Genomic DNA, 18424 nt, shown 5'->3' with positions numbered 1-18424 from the left:
TCATAAATAAATTTAAAAAAAAAAGAAAACCTGTTGAGAATGACATTGTGATAACCGCCACAAATGATTTTAATGTTTTTAAAAACACTCTGAAATAAGAATGGATTAGAGATAATAGCAATAAAATATTTTTTGTTGTTTCTATGAAGTTATATTTATCTCTAATTAAATAAAGCATATGGTACATAGAATCTATAAGCAAGTTTTATTTAAATCTACATAGATTTTCCCCAAGATTCATTTCAAGATTTTGAGTTTTCTAATGATTGTACAGCCAGAAGTCACTACAGAAATATTCCATTACATCTCCTTTAAGTGTGCACCATAAAAAGGATGGGAATGATGAAAAACTTATTAACTAAAACTGGACCTTTAGAACAAAAGAACTTCAATAAACCTGAAGAGTTTTCTAAATGCATATCCATACTCAAAATGATTGAAAACCCACATTCACAAATATACTATTTTACATAAGAAGATGCCTCTTTGGTAATCAGGGCAATAAGCACTGATGATTTAAATTTATTTTAAATATTTGATCAAATATTTCATTTCTACCAACATATTCATTATGAATTATACTCCTTAATGATAGAAAACTTGTGCTTTTCAGTTTGATTTTAATATATCACACTCATCTGGAAAGAAACTGAAGAAATATTGTGCACAGGAGAAAATAAGCACTTTAAGCACTAGAACTCCTTCACTGGTTTCTGGTAAAAACAGGGAAACTGCTACCTCCCACCCTTCTGTCAAACAAAATATAGAAAACAGTCCTTTGTTCAAAATATTAGGGGCAGGCAATGCATTAGCTATTGTTATATTGTTTGGCTAAAAATTTCTTCTACATAGATAATTATCTTTCAAAGGATCAAAATACAATGAAATATATAATACCTATTTGACTACAAATAAATCATTTTTTGATGAAGGCAGTTTAAATTGTTAAAATTTCTCAATGATCCCTCTTTTTCTTCAGCTTTATTGAGGTACTGACATATATAATATATATATTTAAGTTATACAACCTGATGGTTAAATATACACATACATTGTGAAATGATTACTACAATCAATTAATGTAGTCACACAGTTACTATATTTTTGGTAGTGAGAACAGTTAATATCAACTCTCTCAGCAAACTTCAAGTATACATTATTCATTATAATCACCATGCTGTACATTAGATCTCCAGAACTTATTTATCCTGCATAACTGAATCTATAAACTCTTTGAACATCTCCCCATTGGCCCCATTTCAGTCCCTGGGAAACACCTTTCTGCTCTCTATTTTATCATTTCAAATGTTTCAGATTCCATATATAAGTAAGATCATATAGTATTTGTCTGTGTCTGGATTATTTCATTTACCACGATATCTTCCAGGTTCACCCACATTGTTTCAAACAGCAAGACCTTCTTCTGTTTTAAGGCTATGTATACACACACACTTATGTTGCTTTCATATATCAGATATTGTGCATAATTGTTCAATGAATGTAGGGATGCAGATAACTCTTTGAGATAGTAGTTTAATTTCTTTTGGATATACACCCAGAAATGGTATTATTGCTGGATCATATGGTAGTTCTATTTAGAATTTTTTGAGCAACCACCATACCGTTTTTCATAACCATTGTACTAATTTACATTCCCATCAACTGTACCAGGGTTCATTTTTCTCCATATCCCTGCCAACACTTGTTATCCTTTATCTTTTTTATAATAACCATTCAAACAAGTGTAAGATAATTTTTCATTGTAGGTTTGATTTGCATCAATCTGATGATTAGTGATGCTGAGCATCTTTTCATACACTGTTGGTGATTTGTATGCCTCTTGAGAAATAGCTATTCAAGTCCTTAGCCCATTTTGAATTGGGTTATTTGGGTTTTTTGGTATTGAGTTGTTTGAGTTCTTTATATATATATTTTAGGTATTAATTTCTTATCAGAATAATGATTTGTAAATATTGTCTCCTATTCTGTAGGTTTCTTTCCCACTCTTATTTCCTTTGCTGTGCAGAAACTTTTTAGTCTGATACAATCCCACTTGTCTATTTTGCTTTTGTTACATGTGATTTTGGTGTCATATTCAAAAACACCATGCCTGGACCATTGCCAACAAAAATTTTCTCTATGTTTTTATCTAAAGTCTTTCAGTTTTAGGTCTTCTTTTAATTCTTTAATCCATTTCAAGTTGGTTTTTTTCTTTTTCTTTTTTTCTTTCTTTTTTCTTTTTCTTTTCTTTTCTTTTCTTTTTTTTTTTTTTTTTTTGTATTTGGCATGAGATAAGGGTCTTGTTTCATTCCTTTCCATGTAGACATCTAGTTAGCCCAAAACTATTTATTGAAGAAACTATCTTTTCCTCATTATGTGTTCTTAGCACCCTTGTCAAAGATCGGTTGACCATAGATGAATGGATTTATTTCTGGGCTCTCTATTCTGTTACATTGGTCTATATGTCTTTTTATGCCAGTAACATAAGTGCTTTATATAAGTTTGTAATATATTTTGAAATCAGGAAGTGTGATGCCTCCAGCTTGGTTTTCCTTGTTCAGGATTGCTTTGGCTATTCAGGGTTTTTTGTGGTCCCGTATTAATTTAGGATCATTTTTACTATTTCTGTAAAGAATGCCATTGGGATTTTGATAGGGATTACATTGAATCTATAGATGGCTTTAGATACAATGGACATTTTAACAATGTTCAATCCATGAACACACAATATCTTTACATTTATTTGTGACTTCTTTAATTTCCTTCATCAATGTTTCATACTTTTCAGTGTACAAGGCTTTTCCCTCGTTGGTTAAGTTTATTCCTTAGTGTTTTACTTTTTGTATTGTTATTCTGAATGAGGTTGTTTCCTTAATTTCCTTTTTGGGTGGTTTGTTGTTTTGTGTATAGAAATGTGACTGATTTTTGATGATTTTATATCCCTCAACTTTACTGTTAATTTTTTAGTTCTAACACTTTTTTGTTGTCAAGTCTTTGCATGTATGCATGTCATCTACATGTATGATCATGTCATCTGCAAACAGAGATCACTTGGAGTGGGTATTCTTGTTTTACGCTAGATCCTCAAGGGAAAGCTTTTAGTTTTTCCCCCATTAAATATAGTGTTAACCGTGGAGTTTTTTTCAGATGGCCTCTTTTGTGTTGAGGTAAGTTTCTTCTATATATATTTTCTTGAAAGCTTTAATCATAAATGGATGTTAAACTTTGTCAAATGCTTTTCCTGCATCTATTGAGAACATATAATTGTATTATATATTTATTATATTATTAGTAGTATTACATATTATTAAGCTATTTGAGATTTTTCTTGTTTCTTAATATAGGCATTCATTGCTATGAACTCTTAGAACTGTTTTTGCCATATCCCATAAACTTTGGTTTGTTGTATTTCCATTGTCACTTGTCTCGAGATTTTTTTTCTCTCTATTGATTTCTTTTTTGAACTATTGGCTGTCAGTAGCATGTTGTTTAACTTCCACATATTTTTTAATTTTTAAGTTTTCTTCTCTTTATACTATTGTGATCAAAAAGAGATGCTTGATATGATTTCAATATTCTTAAATTTATTAAGACTTCTTTTGTGGGCTAATATATGATCTCTCCTGGAGAATGTTCTGTGAACACTTGAGAAGAATGTGTACTTTGCTGCTTTTGGATAGAATGTTCCCATATACATGTTAGGTTCATCTGATATAGTGGGCCATTTTAGGCCAATATTTTTTTGTTGATATTCTATCTAGGTGATCTATTCAGTAATTTAAGTAGGGTATTAAAGTTCCCTGCTTTTATTTTACTGCTATTTCTCCCCTTAGGTCTGTTAATATTTGCTTTCCATATTTAGGTGCTCCTGTGTTGGGTGTATGAATATTGTAAATGTTCTATCCTCTTATTGGATTGACCTCTTTATTCATGGTATAATGCCCTTGTCTCTTAATACAGTCCCTTTTATAACCTGTTTTGTGTGATATAAGTATAGCTACTTCAATTCTCTTGGTTTCTATTTGCAAATAATGTTTTTTTCCAGTCCTTCCCTTTAGTCGGTGTGTATCCTTATATCTGAAGTGAGTCTGTCATAGGTAGCATATAGATGAGTCTTGTGTTTTTATCCATTCAGCCACTCTATGTCTTTTGACTGGAGAATTTAGTTCATTTACACTAATTATTGATAGCTATGTACCTATTCTCATTTTGTTAAAAGCTTTCTTCCTTTGAGATTTGATGACTTTCTTTAGTGATCTCCTTATCTCTTGTGTATCTACTATAGGTTTTTGCTTTGTGGTTACCATGAGCTTACATATAACAACTTGTAACTGTCACAGTCTATTTTAAGTTGATAACAACTTAAATTTAATCACATTCTGCAGCTCTACAGTTTTCCTTCCCCACCATTTTTTATATCATCTTCACCTTTTTTACTTTGTATATTCTTTAATTTCTGTAGTTACAGTCCTTTATCAGATGGGTCTTTTACAAATGTTTTCTCAGACTGTGGTCTTTCAATTCTCTTGATATTGTCTTTCGTAGAGCAGAAAATTTTAATTTTAATGAAGTCTAGCTTATCAATTATTTATTTCATGTACATGCCTTTGGTGTAGTATCTAAAAAGTCATATACCATATTGGTGGAGTATCTAAAAAGTCTAGGTCTGTGATTCATTGAGAGTTAAGTTTTGTAAAAGTAATTTTGGTATTTCTAAGGTATAAAATAGGTTTCTGGGATTGGAGTCCTAGTTTATAACACATGGCTAGAAGAACTAAGGATTTGATTTATATGAGCTTGATTTTTAACCACCCAGGAGTCAGTTAGGTCATATGTTGGAGATTATCTGCTCAAGTGGTTCCCAAACATCTCTCTTTAAATTGGTTTCACTAGAATTATATGGGATGGTTGGATAGTTCGGTTTGTTGTTTAAAATTTAATTCTCAGGAGCAAATAGTCAGAACAGGGGTGTTACGGCACATGGACATGATTGATCATTATATCCTATTACCATGTGTTATTTAAGGTTTTAAGTAAAAAAAAAAATAAGGTTTTAAGTATTTGTTTATTTAAGAGCTCAAAAAGGAATTCAAGAATTTAACATAATTTAGAGGAGATTGCACTCAGACTATTTTTGCCATTGTCTGGAGAATTGGCCTAACCAATACACCAGCGCTAATATTTGAGCTTGGTGCTACCCTTCTAGTGGATGGAAGCTTTGGAAAGTTTCTATATTCTCTGGAAAGTATCACTTTATGCTAACTGTACTATGACAAAGCTTGAGATTTTAGATTCATTCTGAAAGTGTTTCATAACTACTTTTGTACTTTACTATGACACATGATAGTAACCCTTGAAATAGTAAAAAAAAAAAAAAAAAAAAAAACCCTACACATTTTATTTGTATTTTTTCAAAACTGGATAATAAATATAACTTAAGTCATAAGCATCAATAGAATCACCTACAATATTCCTGTTGCTTGATGCTTGGAGGCCCTATTGACAAAACTGGTTAGAAAAAATATTAGCAAAAAGTAACAATTGGGAATGGAGAGTGTGGGAGGTGCTGAGAAAGGGACCAATGATACAGATTATGTCATCTTCATTGAGAAACACTGAATATGTGTCTCACATCTTTCTTTACCCAACCAACTCAGCTTCAACTTCCTCCGTGCTTTTACCTAGTTTATAAGTATTGCTTTATTAACAACCAAAACAAACACTTAGAAATAGTAAATTAGGGGGAGGGGCAAGACGGCGGAAGAGCAGGGTCTCCAAGTCACCTGTCCTCAACAAATGACCTAGAAAACCATCCAATCATCCTGAAAATCTACGAATTCGGCCTGAGATTTAAAGAGAGACCAGCTGGAACGCTACAGTGAGAAGAGTTCGCGCTTCTATCAAGGTGGGAAGACGGGGAAAAAGAAATAAAGGAACAAAAGGCCTCCAAGGGGGAGGGGCCCCGCGAGGAGCCGGGCTGAGGCCGGGGCGAGTGTCCCCAGGACAGGAGAGCCCCGTCCCGGAGGAGCAGGAGCTGCACCAACCTTCCCCGCAGAAAGGGGCCCGCAGGGAGGTGGAGCAGGACCCAGGAGGGCGGGGATGCCCTCGGGCTCCCTGGGACAGTAACAGGCACCTGCGCCCCGGGAGATGCGCCGAGCTCCCTAAGGGCTGCAGCGCTCGGCGGGACCCGGAGCAGCTCGGAGGGGCTCGGGCGGCGGCTCCGCGGAGGGGGCTGCGGGGCGGGAGCGCGAATCCAACAGCGCAGGCCCCGGAGCACAGGGCGCCGGGACACAGCCCAGGATCCGGCCTCCCCCGGGACAGGCAGAGGCCGGGAGGGCCCAGGACAGCGAGGACGCTCCTGCCCGGGCCTGAGCAGATCAGCGGCCCCGCCCGGGAGCCCCCAGGCCCTGCAGACGGAGAGCCCCGGAGCTACTGCGGGGGCTGACTCCAGGGTCCCAGAGCTGCCCCCGCCACTGTGGCTTCCTCCCGGGGCCTCACGGGGCGAACAACCCCCACCGAGCCCTGCACCAGGCAGGGGCAGAGCTGCTCCCCCAAGTGCTAACACCTGAGAATCAGCACAGCAGGCCCCTCCCCCAGAAGACCAGCGACACGGACCAGTTCCAAGGGAAGTCAAGGGACTTAAAGTATACAGAATCGGAAGATACTCCCCCGTGTTTTTGTTTGTTTTGTTTTGTTTGTTTTTGTTTTTTTGTTTTGTTTTTGTTTTGTTCTGTGCTTTTTTTTTCTTTCTTTCTTCTTGATTTCTGATTGCTTCCCCCACCCCACCCCACCCTTTTTTTTTCTTTTTTCTCGTTTCTTTCTTTTCTTTCTTTTCTTCTCTTTTCCCCCTTTTTTTCTTCTTTCTCTTTTTTCTTTTTCTCTTTTCTTTCCTTCTCTCTCTTTTTCTCCTTTTCCCAATACAACTTGTTTTTGGCCACTCTGCACTGAGCAAAATGACTAGAAGGAAAACCTCACCTCAAAAAAAAGAATCAGAAACAGCCCTCTCTCCCACAGAGTTACAAAATATGGATTACAATTCAATGTCAGAAAGCCAATTTAGAAGCACTATTATACAGCTACTGGTGGCTCTAGAAAAAAACCATAAAGGGCTCAAGAGACTTCATGACTGCAGAATTTAGATCCAATCAGGCAGAAATTAAAAATCAATTAAATGAGATGCAATCCAAGCTAGAAGTCCTAACGACGAGGGTTAACGAGGTGGAAGAACGAGTGAGTGACATAGAAGACAAGTTGATGGCAAAGAGGGAAACTGAGGAAAAAAGAGACAAGCAATTAAAAGACCATGAGGATAGATTAAGGGAAATAAATGACAGCCTGAGGAAGAAAAACCTACGTTTAATTGGGGTTTCCGAGGGCACCGAAAGGGACAGAGGGCCAGAATATGTATTTGAACAAATCCTAGCTGAAAACTTTCCGAATCTGGGAAGGGAAACAGGCATTCAGATCCAGGAAATAGAGAAATCCCCCCCTAAAATCAACAAAAACCGTTCAACACCTCGACATTTAATACTGAGGCTTGCAAATTCCAAAGATAAGGAGAAGATCCTTAAAGCAGCAAGAGAAAAAAAGTCCCTGACTTTTATGGGGAGGAATATTAGGGTAACAGCAGACCTCTCCACAGAGACCTGGCAGGCCAGAAAGGGCTGGCAGGATATATTCAGGGTCCGAAATGAAAAGAACATGCAACCAAGAATACTTTATCCAGCAAGGCTTTCATTCAAAATGGAAGGAGAGATAAAGAGCTTCCAAGACAGGCAGGAACTGAAAGAATATGTAACCTCCAAACCAGCTCTGCAAGGAATTTTAAGGGGGACTCTTAAAATTCCCCTTTAAGAAGAAGTTCAGTGGAACAATCCACAAAAACAAGGACTGAATAGATATGATGACACTAAACTCATATCTCTCAATAGTAACTCTGAACGTGAACGGGCTTAACAACCCCATCAAAAGGTGCAGGGTTTCAGACTGGATAAAAAAGCAGGGCCCATCTATTTGCTGTCTACAAGAGACTCATTTTAGACAGAAGGACACCTACAACCTGAAAATAAAAGGTTGGAGAACCATTTACCATTCAAATGGTCCTCAAAAGAAAGCAGGGGTTGCCATCCTTATATCAGATAAATTAAAATTTATCCCGAAGACTATAGTGAGAGATGAAAAGGGACACTATCTCATACTCAAAGGATCTATCCAACAAGAGGACTTAACAATCCTCAATATATATGCCCGAATGTGGGAGCTGTCAAATATTTAAACCAATTAATAACCAAACTGAAGAAATACTTTGATAATAATACACTTATACTTGGTGACTTCAATCTAGCTCTCTCTATACTAAATAGGTCTTCTAAGCACAACATATCCAAAGAAACGAGAGCTTTAAATGATACACTGGACCAGATGGATTTCACAGATATCTACAGAACTTTACATCCAAACTCAACTGAATACACATTCTTCTCAAGTGCACATGGAACTTTCTCCAGAATAGACCACATACTGGGTCACAAATCGGGTCTGAACCAATACCAAAAGATCGGGATAGTCCCCTGTATATTCTCAGACCATAATGCCTTGAAATTAGAACTCAATCACAACAAGAAGTTTGGAAGGACCACAAACACGTGGAGGTTAAGGACCATCCTGCTAAAAGATGAAAAGGTCACCCAGGAAATTAAGGAAGAATTAAAAAGATTCATGGAAACTAATGAGAATGAAGATACAACTGTTCAAAATCTTTGGGATGCAGCAAAAGCAGTCCTGAGGGGGGAAATACATCGCAATACAAGCATCCATTCAAAAACTGGAAAGAACTTAAATTCAAAAGCTCACCTTACACATAAAGGAACTAGAGAAAAAGCAACAAATAGACCCCATCCCCAGCAGAAGAAGACAGTTAATTAAAATTCGAGCAGAACTAAATGATATCGAGACCAAAAGAACTGTGGAACAGATCAACAGAACCAGGAGTTGGTTCTTTGAAAGAATTAATAAGATAGATAAACCATTAGCCAACCTTATTAAAAAGAAGAGAGAGAAGACTCAAATTAATAAAATCATGAATGAGAAAGGAGAGATCACTACCAACACCAAGGAAATACAAACGATTTTAAAAACATATTATGAACAGCTGTACGCCAATAAATTAGGAAATCTAGAAGAAATGGACGCATTCCTGGAAAGCCACAAACTACCAAAACTGGAGCAGGAAGAAATAGAAAACCTGAACAGGCCAATAACCAGGGAGGAAATTGAAGCAGTCATCAAAAACCTCCCAAGACACAAGAGTCCAGGGCCAGATGGCTTCCCAGGGGAATTCTATCAAACGTTTAAAGAAGAAATCATACCTATTCTACTAAAGCTGTTTGGAAAGATAGAAAGAGATGGAGTACTTCCAAATTCGTTCTATGAGGCCAGCATCACCTTAATTCCAAAACCAGACAAAGACCCCACCAAAAAGGAGAATTACAGACCAATATCCCTGATGAACATGGATGCAAAAATTCTCAACAAGATACTAGCCAATAGGATCCAACAACACATTAAGAAAATTATTCACCATGACCAAGTAGGATTTATCCCCGGGACACAAGGCTGGTTCAACACTCGTAAAACCATCAATGTGATTCATCATATCAGCAAGAGAAAAACCAAGAACCATATGATCCTCTCATTAGATGCAGAGAAAGCATTTGACAAAATACAGCATCCATTCCTGATCAAAACCCTTCAGAGTGTTGGGATAGAGGGAACTTTCCTCGACATCTTAAAAGCCATTTACGAAAAGCCTACAGCAAATATCATTCTCAATGGGGAAGCCCTGGGAGCCTTTCCCCTAAGATCAAGAACAAGACAGGGATGTCCACTCTCACCACTGCTGTTCAACATCGTTCTGGAAGTCCTCGCCTCAGCAGTCAGACAACAAAAAGACATTAAAGGCATTCAAATTGGCAAAGAAGAAGTCAAACTCTCCCTCTTCGCCGATGACATGATACTCTACATAGAAAACCCAAAAGCCTCCACCCCAAGATTGCTAGAACTCATACAGCAATTTGGTAGCGTGGCAGGATACAAAATCAATGCCCAGAAATCAATGGCATTTCTATACACTAACAATGAGACTGAAGAAAGAGAAATTAAGGAGTCAATCCCATTTACAATTGCACCCAAAAGCATAAGATACCTAGGAATAAACCTAACCAAAGAGGTAAAAGATCTATAGAACACTTCTGAAAGAAATTGAGGAAGACACAAAGAGATGGAAAAATATTCCATGCTCATGGATTGGCAGAATTAATATTGTAAAAATGTCAATGTTACCCAGGGCAATTTACACGTTTAATGCAATTCCTATCAAAATACCATGGACTTTCTTCAGAGTTAGAACAAATCATTTTAAGATTTGTGTGGAATCAGAAAAGACCCCGAATAGCCAGGGGAATTTTAAAAAAGAAAACCATAGCTGGGGGCATCACAATGCCATATTTCAGGTTGTACTACAAAGCTGTGGTCATCCAGACAGTGTGGTACTGGCACAAAAACAGACACATAGATCAATGGAACAGAATAGAGAACCCAGAAGTGGACCCTGAAATGTATGGTCATCTAATATTCGATAAAGGAGGAAAGACTATCCATCGGAAGAAAGACAGTCTCTTCAATAAATGTTGCTGGGAAAATTGGACATCCACATGCAGAAGAATGAAACTGGACCACTCTCTTTCACCATACACAAAGATAAACTCAAAATGGATGAGAGATCTAAATGTGAGACAAGAGTCCATCAAAATCATAGAAGACAACACAGGCAACACCCTCTTTGAACTCGGCCACAGTAACTTCTTGCAAGATACATCCACAAAGGCAAAAGAAACAAAAGCAAAAATGAACTATTGGGACTTCATCAAGATAAGAAGCTCTTGCACAGCAAAGGATACAGTCAACAAAACTAAAAGACAACCTACAGAATGGGAGAAGATATTTGCAAATGACATATCAGATAAAGGGCTAGTTTCCAAAATCTATAAAGAACTTATTAAACTCAACACCAAAGAAACAAACAATCCAATCATGAAATGGGCAAAAGACATGAAGAGAAATCTCACAGAGGAAGACATGGACATGGCCAACATACACATGAGAAAATGCTCTGCATCACTTGCCATCAGGGAAATACAAATCAAAACCACAATGAGATACCACCTCACACCAGTGAGAATGGGGAAAATTAACAAGGCAGGAAACCACAAATGTTGGAGAGGATGCGGAGAAAAGGCAACCCTCTTACACTGTTGGTGGGAATGTGAACTGGTGCAGCCACTCTGGAAAACTGTGTGGAGGTTCCTCAAAGAGTTAAAAATAGACCTGCCCTACGACCCAGCAATTGCACTGTTGGGGATTTACCCCAAAGATTCAGATGCAATGAAACGTCGGGACACCTGCACCCCGATGTTTCTATCAGCAATGGCCACAATAGCCAAACTGTGGAAGGAGCCTCGGTGTCCATCGAAAGATGAATGGATAAAGAAGATGTGGTTTATGTATACAATGGAATATTCCTCAGCCATTAGAAATGACAAATACCCACCTTTTGCTTCAACGTGGATGGAACTGGAGGGTATTATGCTGAGTGAAGTAAGTCAATCGGAGAAGGACAAACAGTGTATGTTCTCATTCTTTTGGGGAATATAATTAATAGTGAAAGGGAATATAAAGGAAGGGAAAAGAAATGTTGGGAAAAATCAGGAAGGGAGATAGAACATAAAGACTCCTAACTCAGGGAAACGAACTAGGGGTGGTGGAAGGGGAGGAGGGCGGGTGTTGGAGGGGAATGGGTGACGGGCACTGAGGTGGACACTTGACGGGATGAGCACTGGGTGTTTTTCTGTATGTTGGTAAATTGAACACCAATAAAAATTAATTTAAAAAAAAAGACACCAAGGAAATAAAACTTCAAGGAGCTAAAAAAAAAAAAAAAAAAGAAATAGTGAATTACTTTCTCCTTATAAGTTCATGTCCAGCGCAGCATTTTGTGTACAGATTACAAATTTTGCTTTATAATTTGTGAGAGACAGAAGGCACACAGCTTGAATTTTCAGTTTTCAGGTTGAGTTTGCAGCAGGTGAGACATAACTTTGGAGTTTGAAATAAATCCAACCTGTAAATAATCACGGAAATTTTTAAGTGAAAATTAACAATTACATCTATCCACAGCTAGGCTGAAGAAAAGCTGTGAAGTTCTAAACATGAAGATTTGTGTTGAGGTCACACACCTCCTGCCCTGCAACATATCCTGCCCATACTACAGCAAAACATGCTCAATCCTCCTGATATCAGTTTTTGTTTGTTGGACCTGGCATACACTCCCTCACACACAGCTGATCACCCCTGCCAGCACCAATTTTGCACGACTGTTTCTTTCTTCCACTCTCTGTTAGAACTACACAGATTTTTAACAATGGCTTTGGGCATTGCAATTCATTCTGGAATAGTGACTTTATCCTAATACTTTCATTTTGTCAGGAGGAGGAAAAGCAGTCCCAGGACAGGTTGGTAGTAGAGGAAAAAGCAAAAGAGTCATCTTTGGCAAGCCTCAATCACACTGAGTGGCCATCATCTTCACTTTCACAGAGCAGGCAAAAGTAAGTACAATATGGAATAAACTTCTCAAGTAATTTTATTAGTGACCTATTTAAGGGGGAAAAAAACAGTCCTGGACCTGACTGATCCTTATTGTTAATATATACAGCCCTGTGTCACCAAATAATTATAAGCTTCTTGCCTCCATTTTTCCTATGCCAACCTAGGAAGTTGGGGGGTCAATTGCTGATTTTTATTTGACAAATACATGACTTAGTAGTAAGAAGCAACAGCCTAGATTGAGTAGTCAAGAGGAGTTCTATATCCTCTTTTCTCTCAGAGCTAAACAGTGGCAAATCATCAAATTTTTCTCTCAAAATCCTCTTCTGTAAAATGAGAATTTTAAATACCTCATATTATCATTTTAAGAATCAAATAGAAAAATGAACCCGAAAGCGCTTTGCAAAATAGAAAGTTCTATCCATAAATCATCAGCTATCCCGTTTCTACCAGAAAGGGAGTTAAGTTTGTATTAATTCACCTATTCTCTCTCAACCAGTCCTCCTCCTTAAGAACAATTTATTCATTTCCAAAAGAAACTTGAATTAGAGTGTGGCTACAATAAAGTTACCTTTCCCAAAAGGAACTGAATCTATAGCTTTAGCCTAGTGAGATCACTCAGGAAACAGGTGGTCTGTAGAGATGAATTCTAATCTTATCCTCCCTGCCAGGATGGGGTTCAGGTGTGTGACTGTGCAGGCGTACAGGGCCCTGACCTCAGAAGGGCCCTCCCAGGTGTGGTGCTCTGCCACAAAGGTTTGCTGCCTGTTGCCATCTTGGAATTCTTAATAATTTTTCATTTTGCAGTGGGCTGAGCAGATTAGGTAGCTCACTTCTCCATTACATCCCCTTATACTACACAAATGTGCATACCACAGGTCAAAATGCATGTTTTATTTTGTATTCAGTTGCATATTATTCTATTTTGTTCTATGTATGTATGTATATCTTGATTTCGCCTCTGACCCAGGGCAGGACATGGTTAGTTTCCTGTTAGTCCCTTGTTCCCAGGGTTAGCAAGGGAGCCTTGAATATCTCTAATGATGCTTTGTCATTCACTACTCTAGAGCAGATTAAAATGTATTCTCTCTGGAAAAATAATTAATTAATTAATTAATTTTGCCTGGCACCAGACAGGCTCAAAGCAAACTATGAGCTAATTAATTCCTGCTCCAATGGTAAGAAGTGACATGAAACTATCAAACATAACACTTTACAGTTCAATATACATTTAAATACTTTTCAAACTATACTTCCTAAAGAAAGGATCCATCCTCTTGTATTTACTAACATGATCAGTTCTTCAGTGAAGAAGGACTCTGCTCGCCCATTGCTCCAGCGTTAATATTACTTTTCCTTTTTTTCTTTGCTATTATTCTTTTATCTCTTTATTTTTATTTAAGTTCAATTAATTAAGTAATAATGTATTATTGGTTTCATTTGTAGAAGTCAGTGATTCATCAGTCTCATACAATACCCAGTGCTCTGTACATCAGGTGCCCTCTTTAATGCCCATTACCCAGTTACTCCAGTCCTCCATTCCCCTCCTCTCCAGCAACCCTCATTGCTTAAGAGCCTCAAGGTTTGTCTCCTAAGCAAAGTAAGTCAATTAGAGGAAGGCAATTACCATATGATCTCACTCACATGTGAAACAAAACAAGATCATAGGGGAAAAAAGGAAAAAATAAAACGAGGCAAAATCAGAGAGGTAGTATTAATTTTTCAACTTGCCTCATGAGGCCTGGGGGTAAGGTTAACTGATTTCCAGCAAACTTTACAGGATTTAGTTGATGTAAATGGCTTCTTTCAAGTTTAGAGGTCTGTGATAAAGCTCTGAATTGGGTAGGCTATGGACCGCTCTGACCTGTCTCTGCAGCTACATCGGATGTTCTCTTAGGCAAGAACTTTTGTACCTAAGATGCCCCTTTTTAGCATAATGCTGAATCCTTACTAGGTACTCATTAATCATTGAGTGCCTGACGCTTCCTGAGGATCATTTTACGAGTTCTTGACCCTGAAGCCTCTCAGAGTTATTCCCAAGTTAACTAAACTTAAGTCTACATCGGTGAGAAAGAGGCTTCCTCCCAGCGAGGCGGAAAAAAAAAAAAAAGATATTAGAAGGCCCAGACTCACACAATACATGCAGTTTTTCTTTCCTCCTCTTAAATTGTATACCCATATTTCCCTGAAAAGTCTTTTAAAATAACTTTCCTGAAAGAGCTAAGCTTCATCCGTGCTCAGACTCTGCTTTCTCGAAGGAATAAAAGAGGTGCGTTTGGGATCCCTGGGTGGCGCAGCGGTTTGGCGCCTGCCTTTGACCCAGGGCGCGATCCTGGAGACCCAGGATCGAATCCCACGTCGGGCTCCCGGTGCATGGGGCCTGCTTCTCCCTCTGCCTGTGTCTCTGCCTCTCTCTCTCTCTCACTGTGTGCCTATCATAAAAAATAAAAAATAAAAAAAAAAAAAAGAGGTGCGTTTGCAGAGCACTCGCCGGCCAGTTTCCTAAAGCCACCAACTAACTCCCATCCCAGGCTTCCAGGGCAGCCCCGCCCACACCTAATACTCTGCGTAGGGCCCCGCCTCCCCCTTAGAGGTTCCAACCAATCCTGAACTCCTAATGTGGGGCCGCGCTATCGCGAGATTCCAACTGTATCCTCCGCGAGGCTTTCACCGTGTGGACTTGCGCAGAAGCGACTTGTGAAGCCATCACCGGAGAAAAGGGGCGGGGCGCTCCGACGTGCGCGTTCGCCTTGACCCCACGCTCCAGCGCGCACCCGGCAGCTGGGCGCTGTGGTTTCTGGGCCCCCGCCCCCCGGGAACCCCGACACAAACCAGCATAAAGCGCGCGTGCCCGACTGAAGCTGGTGTTCGGCGGGTGGCGAATGCATGCCCGTGACCTGCGGGGGCTTTAGAAGAGCCCCGGACCTTGGTGCAGAGCGGTTCAAGAGGCTTAGAGAACCAGCCTAGGTAGGCGCTTGGGGGATGGAGGGTCAGGGGTCAGAGGTCGGGGACGGTAGACGCCTCCACTCGGAGACGGAGGTCCCCGGGAGGGAAGACTGTTGTTCTGGAGCCCGGGAAGCTACAGGGCTGAAAGGGAGCCTCTGCGCGAGTCTCTCGGACCCTTTCCCATCCCAGGCTTGGGGGCCGCCGGACCGCTTCGGCTCCCCCGGGGGAAGGTAGGGCCGTGGGAAAGGAGGCTGTGCTTCTCCCCGGGGGCTGGGGCCGGGGCCGGGGCCGGGGCCTGCGGCGTTCAGACCGAGCGTCCGAGGGACCGCCGTCGCGCTCCCCGGCCTCGCGGGTGGCCTGTTTGCCCGGCCTGCTGCGAGTGATGCGGCGCTGACAGCCCAGCTCAGACTCCGGGAGTTTCGGAAGAAAACCGAGTGGGTATCACCGTTGGTCGGGCACACGCCCCTGGAGACTGGATCCGGGCCGCTGCCTAGCGTCTTGGTGCTCGGGGCTGTAATGTGGTAAAGGGGAGGCGAGGCTTCCAAGTTAGTCTGAAAGTTCTCAGTTACCTTTGGAGTCCGATGAATTACATTCGCTCTCAGAACCATCCTTGTACGTTGTGCATTTTGACTCCGTGGTCCGTGGTCGTTGCTAAGGTTGATGAACAAAGATACATTATTTGATGAGCAAAGATCTGCTATTTGATGATTGTCACTTTGAGGCATAGCACTATTAGTTAATGGCCATTAAGCTCGTGCTGTTTTGTTTTTTTTTTTTTCTAAGTGACTTTACATGACCCAGGAGGTAGAAATACTAGATGTTTGATGGTTTCCTACGTGTATTTAAATTACTTTAACTCTTTAACTGGACAAACTATCTTTTTAAAGCCATTACAGCTACTTAAAATTGTTGTTATTGGATGGTAGCAAGATGTTGAAACGTCCATTGATAGAAATGATGCATCACATCTGTACTGTCACCAGAAAGACCCTTTGGTTTATAATCAGAAATGATGCTGAGCATTACTGAGCATTAACGAGAGACGTGTGTATGTACTGGGTAACCTGTGCTTGCTAGATCTTCCCAAGTCGAATTAGCCAATAAGCTAGCAGTTGACAATAAAATAGTTTACTTTTGAAAGATGCTACTGTGTATATGTCCTCTTTTGGCCCAAGCCTAAGAACTCCACTTGCAGAATTATTAAATCTTTTATTAAAAGTTCAGGCTACAAAGATTCGGAGGAAGAGAATGTACTGGTGAAAAATGCCTTCTTTTTGAGGGCATTTTTCAAGTTTATGTGACTGACACATTTTGGGGTTCAATAGATGCAAACACTCTCATCTTGCTGAAGTCATTACTACAGAAAGATTGTGATATTGCTAGATCATTAAAAGCTTCTCACTAATCCGTGATGATTGGGCTTTGCTTGCATAAGGCTCACCTTGGGCAGCAGTGTGGCAGATGTATACTTCTTATTGTTCTTAAATTCTAAATCCAGGCCTACCATGGAATTGTTTTAAGTCAGGATTTGTATGTGTCTTTTAATGAAGAGATAATAATTTGGAGGGAAAAAAAATCTAAATCAGAGTTTAGTAATCATTTGTCATATTGTCTTAGTAACTTAGCATTTTATGTTTATTTGTCTAAAAATCTGTCTTTTGTTTTCTCTTGAAGGTATGGGTCAGTCAGTTTTCTCTGTCTCATTCAGGGCCAGAAATAGTAAAGAATAGTTTCACATTACTTGTGATCTTCTAGAATGTGGTTAAGAGACTTGTCTAAAAACGAACATAGTACTTAAGAGGGAGGATATTTGGTATTTGGGGAATTAGAGATATTTGTTTCACCTTGTTTTGAATATCAATTCCATGCTGGCATTGGGGGTACAATGGTGAATAGGATACCATTCCTGCCCAGCTGTCATAGCCTTCAAAGTCATACAGTTGGAACAGTACAGCAGTTGGGATCAGGGAGGAATGGCCCTTAACTCAGCATGCCTGGTGGTGGAAGGTTTTCTGGGGAAGATTGGAAGAGCAACAGGTAGAAAAAGTATGAGAGGGCATTTCAAGCAAAAGGCTTTTTACACTTAAATGTAGGACAATTAAGATGTGGTTCCTATTTTTTTTTTTTTTTAATTTAATTTTATTTTTTTTATTTATTTATGATAGTCACAGAGAGAGAGAGAGAGAGGCAGAGACACAGGCGGAGGGAGAAGCAGGCTCCATGCACCGGGAGCCTGATGTGGGATTCGATCCCAGGTCTCCAGGATCGTGCCCTGGGCCAAAGGCAGGCGCCAAACCGCTGCGCCACCCAGGGATCCCTGGTTCCTATTTTAAAACCTCAAATAAACATGTTTTACCCAAACTCTGATATTTAAGGAGGAGGAATAAGAAGTAGAATAATCAAAAATGGGACTCAGGTAGTGTATAGAAAACCAGAAGAAGGATTTGGAATATGATTAGAAGTCTATAGAATTTTACTGGTACTTGACTTATTAGCTGCCAATTAACATTATGATTATAAGTAGTTTTGATCAAATAACATCTTCTTAGTTCAAGAAGTTATCCCTGGATAGAAATCCCTTAAGAAAAGAGTCAATCTGGGATCCCTGGGTGGCTCAGAGGTTTAGCACCTGCCTTTGGCCCAGGGCCTGGTCCTGGAGGCCTGGGATTGAGTCCCACATCAGGCTCCCTGTGTGGAGCCTGTGTCTCTACCTCTTTCTCTCTCTCTCTATCTCTCATGAATAAATAAATAAAATCTTTAAAAACAAAAAAAAAGAATCTAAATAAGATTTTTTTTTTTTTAATCATGAATGTATGTT

General features: G+C 39.5%; 1 protein-coding gene across 2 annotated transcripts in view; it reads left to right on the top strand.

Annotated features, from left to right (window-relative positions):
- The first annotated feature begins 15407 nt into the window (after positions 1 to 15407).
- The window catches only part of SHPRH (SNF2 histone linker PHD RING helicase), a 92517-nt gene continuing 89500 nt past the window's right edge, over positions 15408 to 18424 (top strand). Inside the window, exon 1 of one of the 2 annotated variants that reach the window (XM_041744076.1) lies at positions 15408 to 15627. The gene's annotated coding sequence lies outside the window, so the exon portion shown is untranslated. Of the gene's footprint in view, positions 15628 to 15691; positions 15837 to 18424 lie in introns of those variants that run through there. The other variant, XM_041744077.1, reaches the window with a different exon arrangement.

Source organism: Vulpes lagopus, chromosome 2, assembly GCF_018345385.1.
Source record: "Vulpes lagopus strain Blue_001 chromosome 2, ASM1834538v1, whole genome shotgun sequence".
Classification (NCBI taxonomy): Eukaryota; Metazoa; Chordata; class Mammalia; order Carnivora; family Canidae; genus Vulpes; species Vulpes lagopus.
This window is presented reverse-complemented; position numbering and strand designations above follow the sequence as displayed.